Source organism: Amphiura filiformis, chromosome 2, assembly GCF_039555335.1.
Source record: "Amphiura filiformis chromosome 2, Afil_fr2py, whole genome shotgun sequence".
NCBI classification, from domain to species: Eukaryota; Metazoa; Echinodermata; class Ophiuroidea; order Amphilepidida; family Amphiuridae; genus Amphiura; species Amphiura filiformis.
Window position 1 is genome coordinate 89,588,503 of NC_092629.1, and position 22,555 is coordinate 89,611,057.

Here is a 22,555-nt window from a genome sequence, read left to right on the forward strand (position 1 = left end):
CTACTGAAGATACTTTTATTCTCATACCCTGATATCTACTCTAGATATGTCATCTACATCAGATTCTTTAATACGCATACCCTGTCATCTACTTTAGCTCGTTTTACACTCATACCCTGCTATCTACTGAAGATACATTTATACTCAAACTTTGCTATCTACTCTAGATAGTTTTATAATTACGCCCTCTAATCTACTGAAGATACTTTTATACTCACAACCAACTACTGAAGATACTTTTATTCTCAAACTCTAATATCTACTATAAATACTCACACCCCGATTTTTACTTGTTGGGAGTTTTATTCACCCTTTGAAATCTACTTTAGAACGTTTTGTACTCACACCCTGCTATCTACTCTACTTATTTTTATACTCATGCTTTGCTGTCTACTGTAGATATATTTACACAGACACCTTGTCATCTACTTAAGATTCTTTTATACGCACACCCTGCCATCTACTCTAGCTCGTTTTACACTCATACCCTGCTATCTTCTGAATATACTTTTATACTCACACTTTGCTATCTACTCTAGATAGTTTTATAATCACACCTACTATCTACTGAAGATACTTTTATTCCCCCACACTGATATCTGCTATATATAGGCCTACTGTCATACTTATAACCTGATATCTACTGTTGATAGTTTTATTCATACTTTGCTATCTACTTTAGAAAGGATTTTACTCACACACTATCTACTCTAGATAGTGGTATGTTCACACTTTGCACCAGCTATCTACTGTCGATAGTTTTATACTCAATAATTATTGCGAATATTCGCAATAATTATTGCGAATATTCGCAATAATTATTGCGAATATTCGCAAATTGCGAATATTCGCAATAATTATTGCGAATATTCGCAATAACATTGCGAATATTCGCAATAATTGCGAATATTCGCAATAATATTGCGAATATTCGCAATAACATTGCGAATATTCATAATAACATTGCGAATATTCGCAATAACATTGCGAATATTCGCAATAACATTGCGAATATTCGCAATAACATTGCGAATATTCGCAATAATATTGCGAATATTCGCAATAACATTGCGAATATTCGCAATAATTATTGCGAATATTCGCAATAACATTGCGAATATTCGCAATAACATTGCGAATATTCGCAATAACATTGCGAATATTCGCAATAACATTGCGAATATTCGCAATAATATTGCGAATATTCGCAATAATTATTGCGAATATTCGCAATAACATTGCGAATATTCGCAATAACATTGCGAATATTCGCAATAATATTGCGAATATTCGCAATAACATTGCGAATATTCGCAATAACATTGCGAATATTCGCAATAATTATTGCGAATATTCGCAATAATCACACCACCAGTTTGATTATGTAGGCCTACTTATTAATGCAATCGGTGTTTCATGCTTCGGCGTCACGGTTCTATAACTTTATAGATAGTTTGATACTCACACTTTATTACCTACTGAAGATAGTTTTATACTTGCATGTTGCAATCTACTGAAGATACTTTTATTCTCATACCCTGATATCTACTCTAGATATGTCATCTACATCAGATTCTTTAATACGCATACCCTGTCATCTACTTTAGCTCGTTTTACACTCATACCCTGCTATCTACTGAAGATACATTTATACTCAAACTTTGCTATCTACTCTAGATAGTTTTATAATTACGCCCTCTAATCTACTGAAGATACTTTTATACTCACAACCAACTACTGAAGATACTTTTATTCTCAAACTCTAATATCTACTATAAATACTCACACCCCGATTTTTACTTGTTGGGAGTTTTATTCACCCTTTGAAATCTACTTTAGAACGTTTTGTACTCACACCCTGCTATCTACTCTACTTATTTTTATACTCATGCTTTGCTGTCTACTGTAGATATATTTACACAGACACCTTGTCATCTACTTAAGATTCTTTTATACGCACACCCTGCCATCTACTCTAGCTCGTTTTACACTCATACCCTGCTATCTTCTGAATATACTTTTATACTCACACTTTGCTATCTACTCTAGATAGTTTTATAATCACACCTACTATCTACTGAAGATACTTTTATTCCCACACACTGATATCTGCTATATATAGGCCTACTGTCATACTTATAACCTGATATCTACTGTTGATAGTTTTATTCATACTTTGCTATCTACTTTAGAAAGGTTTTTACTCACACACTATCTACTCTAGATAGTGGTATGTTCACACTTTGCACCAGCTATCTACTGTCGATAGTTTTATACTCAATAATTATTGCGAATATTCGCAATAATATTGCGAATATTCGCAATAATTATTGCGAATATTCGCATAACATTGCGAATATTCGCAATAACATTGCGAATATTCGCATGCGAATATTCGCAATGTTATTGCGAATATTCGCAATAATTATTGCGAATATTCGCAATAATATTGCTAATATTCGCAATAATTATTGCGAATATTCGCAATAACATTGCGAATATTCGCAATAACATTGCGAATATTCGCAATAATATTGCGAATATTCGCAATAACATTGCGAATATTCGCAATAACATTGCGAATATTCGCAATAATTATTGCGAATATTCGCAATAATCACACCACCAGTTTGATTATGTAGGCCTACTTATTAATGCAATCGGTGTTTCATGCTTCGGCGTCACGGTTCTATAACTTTATAGATAGTTTGATACTCACACTTTATTACCTACTGAAAATAGTTTTATACTTGCATGTTGCAATCTACTGAAGATACTTTTATTCTCATACCCTGATATCTACTCTAGATATGTCATCTACATCAGATTCTTTAATACGCATACCCTGTCATCTACTTTAGCTCGTTTTACACTCATACCCTGCTATCTACTGAAGATACATTTATACTCAAACTTTGCTATCTACTCTAGATAGTTTTATAATTACGCCCTCTAATCTACTGAAGATACTTTTATACTCACAGCCAACTACTGAAGATACTTTTATTCTCAAACTCTAATATCTACTATAAATACTCACACCCCGATTTTTACTTGTTGGGAGTTTTATTCACCCTTTGAAATCTACTTTAGAACGTTTTGTACTCACACCCTGCTATCTACTCTACATATTTTTATACTCATGCTTTGCTGTCTACTGTAGATATATTTACACAGACACCTTGTCATCTACTTAAGATTCTTTTATACGCACACCCTGCGATCTACTTTAGCTCGTTTTACACTCATACCCTGCTATCTTCTGAATATACTTTTATACTCACACTTTGCTATCTACTCTAGATAGTTTTATAATCACACCTACTATCTACTGAAGATACTTTTATTCCCACACACTGATATCTGCTATATATAGGCCTACTGTCATACTTATAACCTGATATCTACTGTTGATAGTTTTATTCATACTTTGCTATCTACTTTAGAAAGGTTTTTACTCACACACTATCTACTCTAGATAGTGGTATGTTCACACTTTGCACCAGCTATCTACTGTCGATAGTTTTATACTCAATAATTATTGCGAATATTCGCAATAATTATTGCGAATATTCGCAATAATTATTGCGAATATTCGCAATAACATTGCGAATATTCGCAATAACATTGCGAATATTCGCAATAATTATTGCGAATATTCGCAATAACATTGCGAATATTCGCAATAACATTGCGAATATTCGCAATAACATTGCGAATATTCGCAATAATTATTGCGAATATTCGCAATAACATTGCGAATATTCGCAATAACATTGCGAATATTCGCAATAATTATTGCGAATATTCGCAATAATATTTCTAATTTTTTTTTTTTTTTTTTTTTTTTTTTGGCACTAATATGCTTCCGTATTATTATGATCTAACAAACACTCTTATTAATTTTCGTGTGTTCTGTTTCTGTTTTTATTTTACAGATAGTTCTATTATCTCTTTTCTTCACAATGCTTGAATATTTTACTTATTCCGTTATAAAGTCTGCACAAGAAGTAACGCAGCTGTTATAAATACGCATATAGTTTCAGAACTATATAATTGTTTTCACAATATTTCAACATAAAATGCGGAAGGATAGGATAATTTATTTACGCACATTTTGATACCCAATTTGTCCAGTTTTGTTCAATATTTACGATACAGCATTGTTTTGAAACAAAGATACCCGAATTTATTTAGAAGTTGCAGCTATTTGTATTGATTTGAAGTAAAGCGCGAAGATAATGACGTGCTTTACGTGCTAACAGTGCTGGCATAATAACCATTGATCGCAGTAAATTGCAACTTTTAAATTCGGGTATTTTTCTTTAAAAGCCACAAGCACTACTGCGTTGTTAAGGTTAGCCGAGAGTTTTTCATGCGTTTGATTTCAGAGGGGCGTAAGTTCATAACAGAAACAGCCATGCAGAAAATGAACAAGCGTACCGGGACGTAGGCCTACTTACAATAGAATATCGATCCACGGTCAAGACATGAAAAGGCTATGAAACTTGGCTTAGCTCGTGCCCGGAGCTCGGATGCCAGGGGGGGCACAAGCCGTTTTCGGCAATTTTCACAAGGATTTTATAAATTTTAAAATTGATTGGGGCACTTCGTCAAGCTACGCCCTGGAAAATGTGTTGATTTTGAATTTATAGCCTTGATATCTTTGATGAAATCAATGCTGCTATTCCCTGATTACAATGTAAGGGTAGGCAACAACAACAATATCAAAAAGCAATTATTTGTAAATCGAATTTGGGATGAAAATCAACAAGACAGACTTAGCAGGCCTACAAATTTCTGAATTATATAAAGTGAAAAACAATCAATCACGATTCACTGCACTCAGCGAATCAATCAAATAAAACTAAAAAGAAAGGACTGAGCAAGAAAGAATAAAGAAATAGTGAAAAAAAGAGAAAGAAAGAGAGAAAAAAAAAAAAAAAAAAAAAGAAAGAAAGAAAGAAAGAAAGAAAAAAAAGAAATGAAAAAAGAAAGGGAGAAAGAAAAGAGGAAAGAAAGGAAGTAAAAATGAGAAAAGAGAAAAAAAGAAAGAAAATTCAGCCACACGGAGACTCGAACCCACAAAAATAGTTCATATTAGATTCCCAGTCCAACGCTCTATCCACTCGGCCATAGATCAGCTTACGCAATTGACTGTTCTCAAAGCGGATGATATTTCTATAATTGGATGCAATTACATGATTACAATCGCGTCCGCATTATGGCTCTTAGAATAAACACGCATGTCGGCGCTGAAATTTTGAACGAACTGATGGAGGAAAACCTCGTTTTTTGCAAAACTAGCTTCAATTTGGAGTGAAAATCAAATGGAATAGCAATTGGCAGAATGTTGAGAAATAATGTAGGTATTCAGATGTCTAAATTAACGTCTCGTAATCAAGATATCGATAATTTCACAAACCAGCTTTTTCTCAAGCAAATTCTCCAAAATTTCCCCCAAAACGGGCTTTTAAAATTTAATCGGTACTGTATTTGGTTCTTCCCCATGGCAACATTATTTCTTTGATCGATTTGTAATACAATACGAAAAAGAAGAAAAACAATCGCTCGGTGTGGATTTATACGGAGCGCACATTTGAAAAAACCTCATGGAACGTGTTTTTGATCTTGTGAACATGGTGGGTAAAAATGCTTTAAACGAAGGATTTTCAAATTTATTCTAATAATTTGTATATAACACACACAAAAATGTTAAGCTACATCCAATGCACCAACATTTCACTCGCTGCGATATTTGATTACTGAGAAAACTCTGTTTTAGAGAACAACTTTATACGTCTTTTATACGTTTTTTATACGTCTCTTTGTGTAACCTTAATGTTGGACGACATTTGACTTGTGGTATCAAAATTTGCGTAAATAAAATCCTCCTCCTCTCTACGTTAAAATATTGTGAAAACAATTACCAATTCTGAAGCTGTTATAGGCGAATTTATAACAATGATAACAGCTGCGTTACTTTTTGCGCAGACTTAGATCGAAGCTATGACTCAAAATAATTGCTCTGTTTATCAAACCCCCGGTATCAAACCCAACTTTCCATTTAAAATATGGCTCGTTCATGGCCATTTACTCAGTAGTAATGATCTATTGTCGATGTAATCATGTAATGAACAGCTGCCCTGTCATTTTATGCAATGTTGTACTCCAAAAGCGATATTAAGAGTAGATATCACAAAAACTATAATTATTCATAGTTTTGCGACCAACAATAAGCACATGGTAATGATGGTATTGCAAGATAGCCAAAGTGTCCGTGATGTTATTGAGAGAGCCGGTAAAACTGTATTCACACAGGGAAAATTCAAGCACGTTATGTAAAAAATACGATGTAAAACTATTATGTTATGTTGTTTTAAAAATACATTTTTGAAATATAAATTAATAGCTTTTATGTAAATTTAGATTTTACATTATGTAACATCCGCAATCTTGTTGCATTACCGTCAATTCCATGGCGTACGTGTCAGTAATGCATTCATGCGGAGTTCCCCCTGCGGAATATTTTGTTAAATTTCAACGTAAAGACATAGTTTGCTATATATAATTTCTTGATTGTTAAGAATAGTTTACTATTTAAGTGCAATATCAGATATTTATTTAGTAGGGTTGGCCACGGTCAAAAAATTTTTTCTTGCTGAGGTGAAAGGACCTTGGTTGGAGGTTACAAAAATGCATTTCAAAAATTCAGCTGAAGTCCGTTGCCATGGCAACGGCCCGATTTGTGTTTTTTACAATTTTCTCCTATTTTGGAGCTAAAAAAGTGAAAATTGACCTTAAATGGGCGCCTCGTTGCCTTAATATACAAGTTAGAATTTAAAAATAAATTATATCATAAAAAAAGCCCCATCCTTGTTCTATCTACAAACGAAGTTGTGTTTAGAGATTCGTTTTTTAAATATCGATTTCGGACCTGGCAACACTGCAAGTTTTTCAAATTTGAAAAATGCCATTTTTACCGATTTTGGCGATACGAAAAATAACTTTTGCGCTCACCTAGGATTTTGTCGTTATGGTTATAGGTAGAACATACCTTGCCCCCAACATATCTAATAAGAACAGCTTGGGGAAATTTATTTCTCTAAGGAAGGTGTTGCCAGAAAAACATACATTTTGTAAAAATTCAAAATTCTCATAAAAAGAAAATTTGCTGCATTTTGCCCTAGATTTAGCACATGTGATGTAATGAGTTGTATGTAGAGTCAGTTTATCATCATGGTCAACTATTCTGAATGTTTCGAAACAATAAATGAAGTTTAATTTTAATGCGGTGTTGCCAGATGCCGAAAATTATGAAAGCTACATTTCGCCAAATAGGTCTAAGTTTTCATGTATGAATGTAGTCAATCCAGTTAAATCACGGTCTATTATTATAAATCATTTTATCATAATTTCACCTGTTCTGAATGTTTGGAAACAAAAAAGTTCATCATACAGTGTTGCCAGATGCCAAAAAGTAGAAAAGATATGTACAATTCTGGTTTACCCTGTGTACCCTGTGTTTTCAATATATACAATTCTGGTTAACCCTGGGCACCATATTTAAAAGGATTTTTTTTAATTTGCCCCGAATTTAGTACATGTTATGTAATGAATTGTATGTAGAGTCACATTATCATCATGGACAACTATTCTACATGTTTCGTAACTTTAATTGTAATGCTGTGTTGCCAGATGCCTAAACTATAAAAACATATGACAAGTTTTTATGTATGATAAACAATTTCTTTGATGATGCATCTAAAATACAATTAATTTATAATAAATTACGATATGACCCCTTTAACCATGTTAACCTATCTGTTTGTCAGTTGTGAATGTTTAACATAGTGTTGCCAGATGCCAAATACTAGCAGACATAGGAGGATTTTGTAAAAAATACACCATACATGCCATACAATCTCAGAGCTTTTTAGACCTTGTACTTTACTTAAAGCCATATTATAACATTTTCATTCAAAATAGATAAGTATTTCTTTGCCATAAAATGTTAGCTTTTATTATCAGATATGTCCTTAATTTTGAGCCAAACAACCGAGGTAAAGCAAAGAAAATTGGAATTTACTACCAGCGCCGATGTCGCCAATGTGTATCACTCCGTCGGTTGTGTTACGGTACTATCCTTTGATGTGTATATCCGTCCCGCACGCAATGCACGTACTGTGTTGTCAATATCGTGTACGCGTTCGACTAATATTTCCATCGTAATAATAAAACGCTGATTCAGGCGTTTTATTCAAAATCTCGGATTTTGACAAAACTACAGCATCTATAGTCTTGATTTTTTCAGGGTATGTTAGTTTAATAAAGTACAACATAATCATGTAAAAAACAGAATTTTGAAAAACTATTGAGGGCGTTCTCCTCAGCAAATGTTATAATATGGCTTTAAGGGAAGGGGTATGAACGTTTGGACAGTATTTATTGTGGGACATTAGAGCACATCAGACATATCGAATTGCATTCTGAATACGAAGAATGGCCTTCTGATATCAAATAATTTTCATTTTTTTAATTTCGGAATGTAATACACATTTTATGGCAAATCATTAAAATTGATATTTTTGATATTTAACAGTACTCGAAGTAAACTTTATAAATCTGATGATTTCTACCTAAAGTGTATGTAGGTGGGATGAAAAGCCGACGATCAATTGATAATTTTGACCTTTCGTATTGAAGATATGGATTTTTTCCCAAAACACCAAAAAAATTAGGTCTTTTGGGAAAAAATCCATATCTTCAATATGAAAGGTCAAAATTTCTCCCAGCTACATACACTTTAAGACTATATCATTAAATTTATAAAATTTACTTCGAGGGCTGTTATCTCCAAAATGTGAAAAATATCAAATTTTGATAATTTGTCATAAAATTTGTATTATATCGTGAATTTCATAAAATGAAAATTATTTGATATCAGAAAGACATTCTTCGTATTCAGAATGCAATTCGTTATGTCTGATGTGCTCTGATGTCCCACAAAAATGCTGTCGAAACGCTCAAAACGCTCATTCCAGTTCCCTTAACCACTTTAACATTGACATAAACTTTCCAGTAAACATGTTTACAAACAAAATTGTAATTTCATTACTTTAATATAAGTCCTCAGTATCGCCAATTTTCATTTTCATTTCAGATATTGCTGAAAAGTTGGAAAAGAAATTGGCCAATCAAATCTTTTCAATACACATACAATCTTTACCAGTGTTCCAATTTCATGATTATATGACCAGGTATTTGATCAAAAAGTGTTCCCAGAACATAAGTTTGAGTTTAACAAGACATTCTTAATGTACAGGCGTGGGGGTATACTTGAAGTACAGGTAGGCCTATCTGAAGAGGGGAAGCAACAGGTTACCCAAAATCACAGCAGCAGTGGCTGGGCCGCCGAGTGTGAATAATTATGTATTTATTTTGGAAGGTTCGTGTTTGTTCTCAATTTTGGGGTGTTTTTCCCAAAATTTAACATTTTGGTGATATTTCAAAAAAGCGACATGCCAAAGACAAATCGTTGGGCACATACTTTGTTATTGATAATGCAGTTCATGTCCGCATACCTTTGTTACCATTCGCTTTGGTGATTTACTAATATTATCAATTTTGTGACTGCAATTTGGCGTTTTTAATACGTTTTAAGTTTACCAAGAAATTAAGAAAAATATCTGGTCATGGTCGTTTCAGAATTTCATTCTGATCTTCGGCTTTTGCAGGCAACAGAATGCAGATTGGCTCACGATCGATGTCGTATTCCTCTATGTGGGTCCCTTGATGATAAAATTATTTTGAATTCCTTGTAACAACATACAAATTTTCGTCTGAAAACAGCGGACCGTTCACAAACATTTGTAAGGGGGGGGGCATGAATGCAAAAAAATGTCATCGCAAAAATTTTTCGGGCCCCCCTTTACAGACCTCATAAATGTCAGTGCCCCCTTTTTGACATGAAAATTATGGGTCAACCCCATAGAAAAGCATATAAACTCAATTTTGCCGAGGAAAAATGGTGGTCATGGTTTTTTTACAGCCCCCCCCCCCCTTAGGAGGGTCAAAAATGTTCAGCCCCCTTTTTGCATCAGGCCCAGTAACAAGTGTTTGTGAACGGTCCCCAGGGTTCCAGTTTAAACAAATAGTTTAAGGGGTCATATCATAATTATTATAATTTAATTGTATTTTAGATGCATCATCAAAGAAATTGTTTATCATATATAGTTTAGGCATCTGGCGACACTGCAAGTTAAAGTTTCGAAACATAGAGAATAGTTGTCCATGGTGATAATGTGACTCTACATACAATTCATTACATCACATGTACTAAATTCGGGGCAAATTGGAAAAAATGTCCTTTTATGTTTATGAAAATAGAGTGCGCACGGTAAACCAAAAATGGTATTAAAAACACAGGGTGCACAGGGTAAACCAGAATTGTACCTTTTCTACTTTTTGGCATCGGGCAACACTGTATGATGAACTTTTTTGTTTCCAAACATTCAAAACAGGTGAAAATTATGATAAAATGATTTATAATAATAGACTGTGATTTGACTGGATTGACTACATTCATACATGAAAACTTAGACCTATTTGGGCTATTTTGCGTAATGTAGCTTTAATAATTTTGGGCATCTGGCAACACCGCATAAAATTAAACTTCATTTATTGTTTCGAAACATTCAGAATAGTTGACCATGATGATAAACTGACTCTACATACAACTCATTACATCACATGTGCTAAATCTAGGGCAAAATGCAGCAAATTTTCTTTTTATGAGAATTTTGAATTTTTACAAAATGTATGTTTTTCTGGCAACACCTTCCTTAGAGAAATAAATTTCCCCAAGCTGTTCTTATTAGATATGTTGGGGGCAAGGTATGTTCTACCAATAACCATAACGACAAAATCCTAGGTAAGCGCGAAAGTTAATTTTTAGTATCGCCAAAATCGGTAAAAAATTGCATTTTTCAAATTTGAAAAACTTGCAGTGTTGCCAGGCCCGAAATCGATATTTAGAAAACGAATCTGTAAACACAACTTCGTTTGTAGATAGAACAAGGATGGGGCTTTTTTATGATACAATTTATTTTTAAATACCAACTTGTGTATTAAGGCAACAAGGCGTCCTTTTAAGGGCAATTTTCATTTTTTTAAGCTCCAAAATAGGCGAAAATTATAAAAAAACACAAATCTGGCCGTTACCATGGCAACGGACTTCAGCTGAATTTTCGAAAAGCATTTTTGTAACCTCCAACCAAAGTCCTTTCACCTCAGCAAGAAAAATTTTTTTGACCGTGGCCAACCCTACTAAATAAATATCTGATATTGCACTTAAGATTTTGAAAAAAGGCACGAGGTAACTTTTAATTATTAATTAATGCATGTACTGTTTTCTTTATTTTGGAACAAGTCACGGTCCAATATCAACAGTACATTTTGGCGCGCGGATTTAATTATATTGCAATTATGGTTGATTTTTCCCGCAGGCGGGTATAATACGGAATTTCAGGGGGATAAAATATAATTATTTGACACATAATTGTGACTGTGGAAATTGTTTTTGTGTTTGGTAGCTTTATGTATAACAAGATTGACTTATGTAAAATTGTTGTTGTATATGCGTTGAGTTTGTGTACGATAATTTGGTAAAAAACATTCATTTTAATATACTATTTTAGAAACACACTCTGTCACTGAGCTAGACGCATGCGTGGTGTCAATTTTGTATAGAATTGGGCTCATTTGCATATGCATAAGTTCGTTGATAAGGTTGTGGCGTACTTAGTGATAGTAGAGTTCCAGTAAAATGAAGTTGCACGATTGCGTTTCGTGATATAATGCGTATATATTTAAACTGTTGAAACATTTGTTTTCAAATCTGCACAATGTCCAGGCATGTCGCAAATGGCAAATATTGTATTACGTGTAATAATATGTCCTAGTGTATTGTATTTGTTCGAAAAGTTTAGCCCCGCTAATATACTTCGCGCAAGGCATAGTTAAAGTTGGATAACTTAAGAGTAGACGAGGTATTGTTGGTCGAAGCAACCTAAAAATCGATTTTCATTATCTAGATCAATATATTATTGAAAAATAACACCGTGATGTTTTACAAAGGTTCATTCTATAAATCGTATACTTTGCAAACTTGCTTAATTTATTGTTGTTAATGAGTTATGTACGTTTTACAAAAGTGTTGTTGTTTCAGCCCTCTTTACAACGTAACTCAAGAACCGCAGCACCTATAAAAGTATATCTGTGATATTTTAATTCTTCTACACACTCGCTATGAATTGAGCAATGCAGTTTTTGCCAAAGCTCACTACCATTCGTAAGATGCTGTGAACTACCAAATCACAACAGTTTAAAATAATTAATAACCTTAATTCACGATAAAGGTAGGGATAGAGATATGACGTCATCGAAAAGTGATTTGTTTTAGATTGAGAAATAATGCATGTCAAGTGAAATTTTCGCTGACATTTTTATTTTACTGTTGTATTAATTGTTGTCAATGAAAGTGACAGTAACATTTCGAAAATAACCGTGCATTTATGAATTTATGTCATGTGACTATTTGTTATGGTTTTAATGCGGAGGGACATGGAGCTATAGAGGTCAGTAAACGTGAAATGGTCAAAGTCACGTGGACAGGCACATGGAGTTGCAGACACGTGCAATAAATTATGCATGTCAAATATAATTGTGTGAAATGTTAAATTGTTTTATATTGTCGTATACAATTGTTGTATAGGTCTACTGAAGCTGACAATCAATTCAAAGAAGATAATGAAGAATGATGAGGAAATGTTTGTCATGGGACTATATTTTGCTTTATTAAATGTGGAGGGACATTAAGTTAAGATAAGGATAATGAACTGAGTGCAATGCATTCGTCAAGATAATCGCACGCGCCGTGGAGTTATTGCATTTAGCTCGAGAGCCGATAGGCTCAAGAGCTAAATGCAATAACTCCATGGCAAGTGCAATTATCTTGACGAATGTATTTGCACGAGTACATTATCCGTCATACACTTTGAGTGTAGACCTATTAAAACAATAGGCAATATTAATTGCTGCATTCATTATATTAGTTTTAATATTAGGGAAAATATCTTACATTTTAAAAACACCGTCAGGACATTGACCAGCTACGTAGCATTTAACTGGTAAAGAAAATCAATCCCGTATAAGTTAGCTATCAATGGTATCGATTGCGCCATACGTCATACTTTAGTAACTTATTCACGCATGGTTTGTAACCAATTGACTTTATGTTGTGATCATTTAATATCGTGGTTTCGAACACAGAGAGCACTGAACCAGTTGGAAACGATCGATTTAGATGTCCGACTAGTACTACGGTGAATATCAACTGGACTTTATAGCTCTATAATTTGAACTTTAAAATCTACTTATATTAAAACACACGACATTGGGATTTAACAATTTGTTCAGTATTATCATAGGCCTTCAAACACATGTGTTTGAAGGCCTATGGTATTATAAAGCATGATCATGATATTATGCGCTAGTGTGTGTTTCCAGGCCCGGCTATGTTATTTTAGATATAGGCCTACATGTATTTCATTTGTAAAATGCTGAATATTTTGCAATGGTGTCATCTTGTATAATTATGATCCACCTGTTTTTGGCCCTTTTTAATTAATAGAAGCTCGATTATTCTCATTTGATGTTTGATTTATTTGAGGTCATTAATCATAATTTATGACAATGATCTGCCCTTTGCACGAGCGATTGCCGAATAGGGTGCAACTCTACTAGTCTTATTACAAGACTGCCCTACCCCAACCCTAAACCCTAACCCTAAACTCCGTAAACAAGGACTGGACTCAAGTCTAACGAGTTGCACCCTATTCGGTAATTGTACCCTATTATAGAACACCGTTTGTAACTATACCATTTTAACACCACAGAATGTATATTCGTACTTTTTTGATGGTATATATATCGAACAGACAATTATATAGGGTACCTGCAGGTAATATGGGACCATTAAGGACGTTTAGCTTATGTGCATAAAAACTGTAGAAGATATGCCCAAAAGAGATTGTTATGATGAACAACCTGTCCTTTAAGATTAATAAAACAGGCAATGTTATCTTGTTTTTATGTTTGTTTGGACGCTATGACGTCAAAATGACGTCATCGTCAAGTGTCCCATATTACCTGCATGTGCAGGTAATATGGGACACTGTGTTATCTCTATGGTGAAAATCAAAATGTTCAGAAAATCACTCTTTTGTTCTAAAAACATTGTTGTTACATGATTTTGAATGTTAAATGCAAATTTCAACAAGAAAATTCAATTTTCTATATAGTTTTGCTTTTCGCATTGACAATGCACACAATTTCCTATGTGTCCCATATTACCTGCACCCATTCAGTTGAAAATCAGAGAAAATAATCATTTATAAAAGTAAAGTGCCACTTTTCAGTGGAATTTTACCTGCTGATAAGCTTAACCCATCACCTAAAGATCATAAAAAGTGACAAATGCACCCTCAGTACCAGAGTATTTGGATACACAATCATAAAATGTGGCGTCATTGATTTTATATCAGGCCAAAAAACGACGTAAATTTTTGGGCAATTTCACTCTTTTGGCATTGATTTCCAAGAGTTTGATACACAGACTCCAAAACTGCATTTCTAGAAGCACAATTGATGTCTCTAAACACTTAACAAATCAACTTAAAGTGTGTACCTTCTCTAAGCTACTTTTTGTTAAAATGAAAACAGGTGTCCCATATTACCTGCTGTCCCATATTACCTGCAGCTACCCTAGTTATGTGACCTCTGTGTCGAAAGCGTCACCTAACTCTACTATATGGTTATGTGAAAGTAGTATTTCTAGTATTTGAGCGTGCACGTATTATCTAGAATCTATTGTTTAGCGTGCAGGTTTTAGATAATGCATTGTTTAGCGTGCAGGTTTATATAATTTGGGCTGTGAAGGGTAGTTCGCGAAAATAATGCACGGGAGAAGAATACATAACGATGAATAGAAACGGGCACTAGAAGTGTATCGTTCAGATAATGTGAAACGGTCATCTCGCACATGGCCCGGGCACATGGATGACACGTGAATTGAAAAAGTCTTTGTCTCCCGTTGTTTATTGCGAGTTATCGGCATGGTTCCGGGTTTGGAGTAAACTTATTTTCTCGTTTTACACACAACGTGTGATCACTGTGATGTAATCGGAAACCAGCGAATAACGGCTGGCGTAACATTTTGTGATGGGGTTAAAGGAGTAGTGGGGTTAATGTAGAAGCACAGTGATGTAGAAGGTTACCATGCGAAATGACTTGACCAGGTCAGCACGTCAGTGCATACTGCGAGTTTGTTATCAAGATTTTTTATGAACCCAAGCTCAAGTGCACTAATTGCTTCTTGTAGCATCACCAAGGCAAACATTCGCATGGCCTTGTAAGTTGTGCATGTTCTCTCACACAGTGGACTTGTCATGTACGTTCGCTGTATGCTGCTTTCAGCATAATTATAGACCTTTACAGGGTCTATGCTTTCAGTTGACAAAAATCTATTACTGTACTTAGAATGTACATCGCCTATTTCTATTACCAGTGCACACATGATTTATAAAGCGCGTTCATCTATGTGAACTGTTAGTATGCACACAATATTTGTGACGTGTCATGTCAAAAGGAGACACTGTGGGGCAGGATCGTATATGGAGAAATAGCCAAAAATCCGCTCTGGGGAGATTTTTCACAATTTGGGTTTGTTGCGAATTTGTGATGTTATTAATGTTTAAAATATTTTCTGATAGTTTCAGACCGGAATATAACTGGCATCTTGTATTTTTTGAGACATTTTTCTAGGTAATTCCTACTCTCAACATGGTCAATAATATTTTTAAAAGCCGATATCTCAATTTCCAATTTTATAATACTATAACTTACGAACTCAATATCCTCGCTTTGGAATGTCCGATTTCATTGGGGAAAACGGCATTGTGGAGCAAAATATCTCTATATTTAAGATATGTAAAAACCTCAAAATTGATAACCTGCCCAAAAGTGTCTCCTTTTGACATGACACGTCACATTTATGTTTAGTATTATAGTTTCAAGTATTTTACAAACCTGTTACTCAGATAAAAAGTATCATAACTCCAAAAATGCTGTTTTAAAGAAAACTAAAAACCACATTCTTGTGATTCCATTGAAATTAAGTTATGTGTAGTACTGATTTAAAAGCAACCCTTTGAACCCAATACAAAGTCTGTGAAATTCCAGAAGTTACGTATTAAATATGTGACACAATCTGATCATGCAGAACAAAGGAAGCATTTTTCACAATTCATTTCCCGGAGGGGGACACTCCTATTGTCGCCTGTACACCATCCGCGATAATCAACTTTTGAAAGCACCCTAAACAAGGATTTAACCCTTGGCGAACGACACCCTAAACAGGTAACATGCGCCTGTTTCACACCCTAAACAGGGATTTTATTCCTTGTATCAAATTTCATACCCTAAATTTCATTTCCGCGTATTAGCAATTGAAATTTTGCTACTTTTCCCCCAATTTTTCATGTTTTTTACACCCTAAACACGAAACGCGCGTATCGCGCCTACCCACAAAAAGTACCCTTTTTACGCGTTTTTATTATTGCGGATGGTGTACATGCCACAATGGGAGTGACCCCTACCGGGCAACCGCCATACTTCAACATGCTTGGTTCTAGAGTTCTGATGATTTGTAGTATCCATTTTCTTAAATGTTATTTTTGTTGGCCCCTACACCATATTTTTGCCTTGATCTCAATTACAAATTTGCCGGCTTGGGCCCTAAACCAGATATCACACATTGTTACAAAACATTCCAGCAACCTGTTATTTCAATTACTTGTCTTTATATGAATATACTAAAGTAAAGTCAAATAGGCCTACAGCATCTAACTCAATTCATACAAAATCTCAGTTTTGTTAGGCATTGAGTGTTAATGCTGTGCTGACCTTTCAATTAATATTAATTAACAACATTGACAACATTGAAGATAAACCTGCAGTGACAAAATCATTAAACGGAGACGAATATAACTATTCGTCTCAGATGTGACATGTTTTCATTCAAAGATTATTTATTCTATACTTCTCTTAAGTTAAGTGCTTTCAGTGATCCCAGCGAAAGTACAAAGAAAATTAAATTGTTTATAAATTATCTAAAAGTGAAGGATAAGTAATAAAATAGTCACAATTCAGATCTGAGTAAGAGTAAGTATGGCCCATCATATTGGAAATTTAATGATTCTTTGTGTGAGGATGTTATTTATTGTAATAAACTTAAGGAGAAGAAATTGGAGTGGATTAATAAGTATGATACTATAAATGATCATAGAGTACTTTGGGAGTTAATTAAATTTGAAATTCGATGTTTTACACAAAAGTATTGTACAACGGTAAGAATTAAAGAGTTGGAGAAAAAATTCAAGATTGCAGAAGATATGCTAAACAGCGATCCTACTGACGAGGCAAAAACTAGTTGGGAGAACATCAAATCTGAGATCGATGAACATTATGCCTCAGTCACACAGGGTATTGTAATAAGATCAAGAGCTGACTGGGTTGAAAAAGGGAGAAAAATAACAAATATTTCCTCAATCTTGAAAAAACTAATAAGGTTAAAAGCACTGTTAGATGTGTCCTTAATGATGATGGTACAGAGTGTGTAGATAACGAAAGTATTCTAAAAGAAATTAAGAAATTTTACTCTACATTGTATTCTCCAAAGGAAGTGAATTTTAATACACCTCATGCTCATGAATTTTTGAACAGTCCATATATTACTAAATTATCTGATGATGATAGTAACATGTGTGAGGGAGAACTGTCCTATGATGAGTGTTATAAGATACTTTGTAAAATGAAAATTGGTAAATCACCTGGCAATGATGGTCTTTCTGTATTATTTTATAAAACATTTTGGGTAGAATTTGGTGTGTATTTAGTTAATTGTTTAAATGCTAATTATCGTATGGGTGAACTTTCAAATTCACAAAAGCAAGGAGTTATTACACTCATTTTAAAAGATGGTAAGGATAAACGCCGTGTTGAAAATTATAGGCCTATAACACTCCTTAATGTTGATTTAAAAATAGGTTCCAGAGCTGTCGCTGAACGTATCGCCATGGTAACACCCAAGCTAATTGGCCCATATCAGTCTGCTTTTGTTGAGGGAAGGTACATTGGGGACTCTGTCAGGACTGTCGCAGATATGTTGTATTATACAAAAGATAAGAACATCCCTGGCATTTTATTGTGTATTGACTTCGAGAAGGCGTATGATTCAATTGACCATGAATTTTTGCATAAGGTTATGAAAGCATTCAATTTTGGAATCTCCATTCAAAAATGGGTTAAGACCTTCTATACCAATATCACCAGTTGTGTAATGAACAATGGAATGTCAACTGGGTACTTCCCCATTCAACGCGGTCTCAGGCAGGGCGATGCGCTCAGCTGTCAGCTCTTTAATCTGGTTCTTCAAATTCTCTGCATTCAGTTATACAATAGAGATGATATCAAGGGTATTCAAGTGGGTCCAAACACACAGGTGAAACTCTCTTGTTATGCTGATGATATGTGTTTATTTTTAAATGGAGTTAATGATGTTACATGTGTATTGCAGGTACTAAGGGATTATCAATCCTCTCGAGTTTAAAAGTTAATTATCATAAAACGGAAGCAATGTGGCTGGGATGTATGCGCAATAGTACGACAAAACCAGGGGATGTTCAATGGACAAATATTGTAAAGGTGTTGGGCATTTATTTTACGTATGATGATAATGAAATGGTTAATTTGAATTACAATGAGAAACTTAAGTCTCTTACGAAATGTTTGAATATGTGGAGAATGAGGGATCTTTCTGTTATGGGAAAAATTGTTATCGTGAAAACATTTGGGTTATCTAAATTTTTGTACACTTCGTCCATGATTGGAATGCCAAATAAGATTCAAAAGAAGGTGAATGAAATTATTTATCAGTTCATTTGGAGTGGTCCAGATAAGATAAAACGCTCTGTAAGTTGTAGAAAGTTGAATGAAGGTGGATTGAATATGGTCGATTTAAAATCAAGGGTCAATACTCAATCTGTTATGTGGCTCAAACGATTGGTGATGCCAAATGAGGCTGGCTGGAAATATATCCTTTTATCTTACTTGAATAAATTTGGGGGACAAAATATTCTCAATTGTAGTTACGATCCCAAATCACTATTTGGTATACTTCCTCCATTTTATTTTCAGTGTTTTTTATTGTGGTCTAACCTTAGTTTAAATAACCCAAAAAATGCTAAAGAGGTGTGTCAACAAGTTATTTGGAATAATAGATTTATTCTCATTGGAAATCAGTCTGTTTATTATGCAAAATTTGGGGAAGCAGGTTTCCACACAATATATGATTTCTTTGATGATAATGGTTATATAAAGAAGCCTGACTTACTTGGTGGGTGCAACTTTAGCGGCATTGATATTATTAAGTGGTATGGTCTTATTGATGCAATTCCTAAACATTGGCGTGATATGATCCGAAATGAAGGTATTTTTAGACCTAATAATATTGATGAGGGCTTGACCCTATCAAATGGCACAACACCAATACCACTTATCAAATTAAGATCAAAATATATTTATTCTTGTTTCATTGATGATATCAAGAAAGAACCAGTGAGTCAGTCTTCTTTGAAAAGAGTATACAATCTTTCTGACAGTGAGTGTTGTAAAATTTTTATTTTGCCATTCAAAACTACTCTTAATTCAAAATTGAGGTGGTTTCAGTATAGAATTATCCATAACATCCTTCCAACAAACGCCTGGCTTTTTAAGATTAATTTGAAGGACATTGATGTATGTACGTTCTGTCATAAAGAAAGGGAAACTATTACACACATTTTTGCATATTGTGAAGTTGTTAATTTATTGTGGCAAACAGTTAAGGAATATTTTGATGTGATACCTGACCTTACAGCTTTTATTAAATTGTATGGTCTTATTGATACAGATTCGGAGGATTCTCTAATAATCAACCAAATCATTCTCATTGTGAAATATTATGTTTATAAATGTAAATGGGATGAGTCTAGATTGTCTTTTAATGCTGTTAAAAATATGATTGCTGATGTAGAAAAACTTGAGAATTATTGTGCTAAAAGAAACTGTAAAGAAGAATTTCACTTGAATAAGTGGAGCCCTATCATACATTTGATTTGAATATTGAATTCGTTGCTGGGTGGACGTGGTGGCGTGATACAGCTCCAATGGTCGTTGAAGGGACACAGTGAGGTATCGGCTTATATCTTTTACCTGATGCGTCACTGTGTAAATTCAGCGACTGGATCGCTTTTACGTCGCTGCGTCTTTTCGGCGATGAATTAGTCTTATTGTTATCTCATTAATTGTTTTTAAATTTCGGTAACGTATATTTGTAATGTATTTGTAATATCATTTCCCATGTTTTAATGTGCCATTTTGTTGCAAGAGGAAAATAAAAGCCCTGTTTGGGGCATGAGAAACAAAAATAAAATAGTCATTAGGTATTTTTGAAACGAAAAAACTGTGGCCCATTCAAATCATGTCTTATTTTGTCTTAATTAATGGCTTTCAGCTGAATTACTATGTTAGCACATCTATGACAATGCAAAGGTACCAAAATCTGAATTTTGATGACTCACGATACGATCGTCCAAATGAGCAAATCGCCGAATGGGCCTTTAAAACCTGTTACCTTTAAATCAGTGGCTCCGGAACCGAGGCAAATCCATCATGTTTCCTTTAATCACTGCGTTGTCTTTTTTAAAGACATTTCTTGTTTGCATTGATAATAGTGCAAGGTGTTCTTTGTTTGCTCAGCATCAGAGAAAATGTCAAATAAAAATCAAATAATTAAAAATTTCGCAATTCTTAATTTTGGTTGCGGGAGGGAAACAATAAACTCAAATTCAATTGGAAAGAGCCTACCCAGCAAACACAAAAACGTTTTTAAAACGTTTTAAATAAGTTATATTTTGGCTTTTGGTTTAGGTAAAAACGTTTTCATAACATTAAAATGTCGGGTTATATAAAGGTCATGATAACGTTTGAAAACACACAACAACAATATTTTTAAATGTTTTCAAAAAATGTTATTGTAAACTATTTTTGCAAACATTTTTGCCAAATATTGTGTCTATACTTAAATAACATTATGTTAAAATGTTTGAATCCAGCAAACACAGAAATGTTCTTAAAATGGTTTTTTCAAAACCTTTTAATAACATTTAAATGTCGGGTTATATAAAGGTCATGAAAACGTTTTTAAAACGTTATTGAAAATATATCGGGCAAACATTTTTGCAAAATATTTTTCAACCCCAAAATAACATTCTGTTTAGAATGTTTTGTATCAAGTTTTCAAGAATGTTTTTGGAATGTTATTAAAACGTTTTTATACCCTTTATATAACCCGACATTTAAACGTTTTCTGTAAAACATTTTTGTTTGCTGAGCAGTAGATTACCAAAAAATGTTTTTCAAGATTATGAAAACGTTTTATACTCTTAATATACCCTTTATATAACCCGACATTTAAACGTTTTCTGACAACCTCTTATGACCTTTTGCGAATGATGTCGAAAACGTTTTGTGTTTGCTGGGTATATAAACCAGGATATCGTTGGACGGTTTAATTTAACACCATGAATTCAGGGTGTTTTAGGTGCTGGCGTCTTCTTCGGAAGGAGGGGGGGGTCCCAAATTTACAAAAAGTTGGCGTCAATGAAATTGCGACCCCCCCCATTACCCCTACCCATCACCACCACTACCACCGATACATCTTAGTCCCTAAACAAGCTAAAATTGTATTGAAATCAGTCTTTTTGAATAAAATAAACACACTATCTGTGGTCATCTTGTGACTCCCTTCATTTTTTTCATTCCAAAAATGTATGACCCCAGTATAATTGGGACCCCCCCCCCCACTTCCGAAGAAAATGCCAGCCCCCTTAGCGATTCCGTTCTGTCCAAGGCATTAGGGACCGTTCACAAGGGCACATTTCAGGGCCCCTTTTTGACATGAAAATTATGGGTCAACCCCATAGAAAAGCATATAAACTAAATTTTTCCAGGAAAATTTGTGGTCATTTTTTTCAGGGCCTCCCTTAAAAGGGCATTAGGCCCCCCTTCAGCCCCCCCAACAAGTGTTTGTGAACGGTCCCTTATGCACCATAGACAGTCTCTGCTGTCTATGTATGCACACAGTATACGTAGGCTTACACTGTAAAACAGGGAAGTGCCACTAGCTTCCCTGGTATAAAAGCTATATCATGCTAGCATAGCATAGCCAATCCAAAATGAGATGTTATCAGCAAGAACTTAATGCATTTATAATATCACAAAATATATAGGTCTACATACCTTGCTATAGGATCGATCGTCCGTCTAAATATCAGAGCAAAGATACTCAATTGATCCAGGGAAGTGTACTTCCCTGATTGATCAAAGCTTAGCT

The 22,555-nt window shown here is 34.2% G+C and overlaps 1 protein-coding gene across 1 annotated transcript in view; it reads right to left on the reverse strand.

Annotated features, from left to right (window-relative positions):
- The window catches only part of LOC140146807 (methyltransferase-like protein 27), a 70,883-nt gene extending 48,328 nt beyond the window's left edge, over positions 1 to 22,555 (reverse strand). Inside the window, exon 1 of the mRNA XM_072168687.1 lies at positions 22,462 to 22,555. The gene's annotated coding sequence lies outside the window, so the exon portion shown is untranslated. The remainder of the gene's footprint in view (positions 1 to 22,461) is intronic.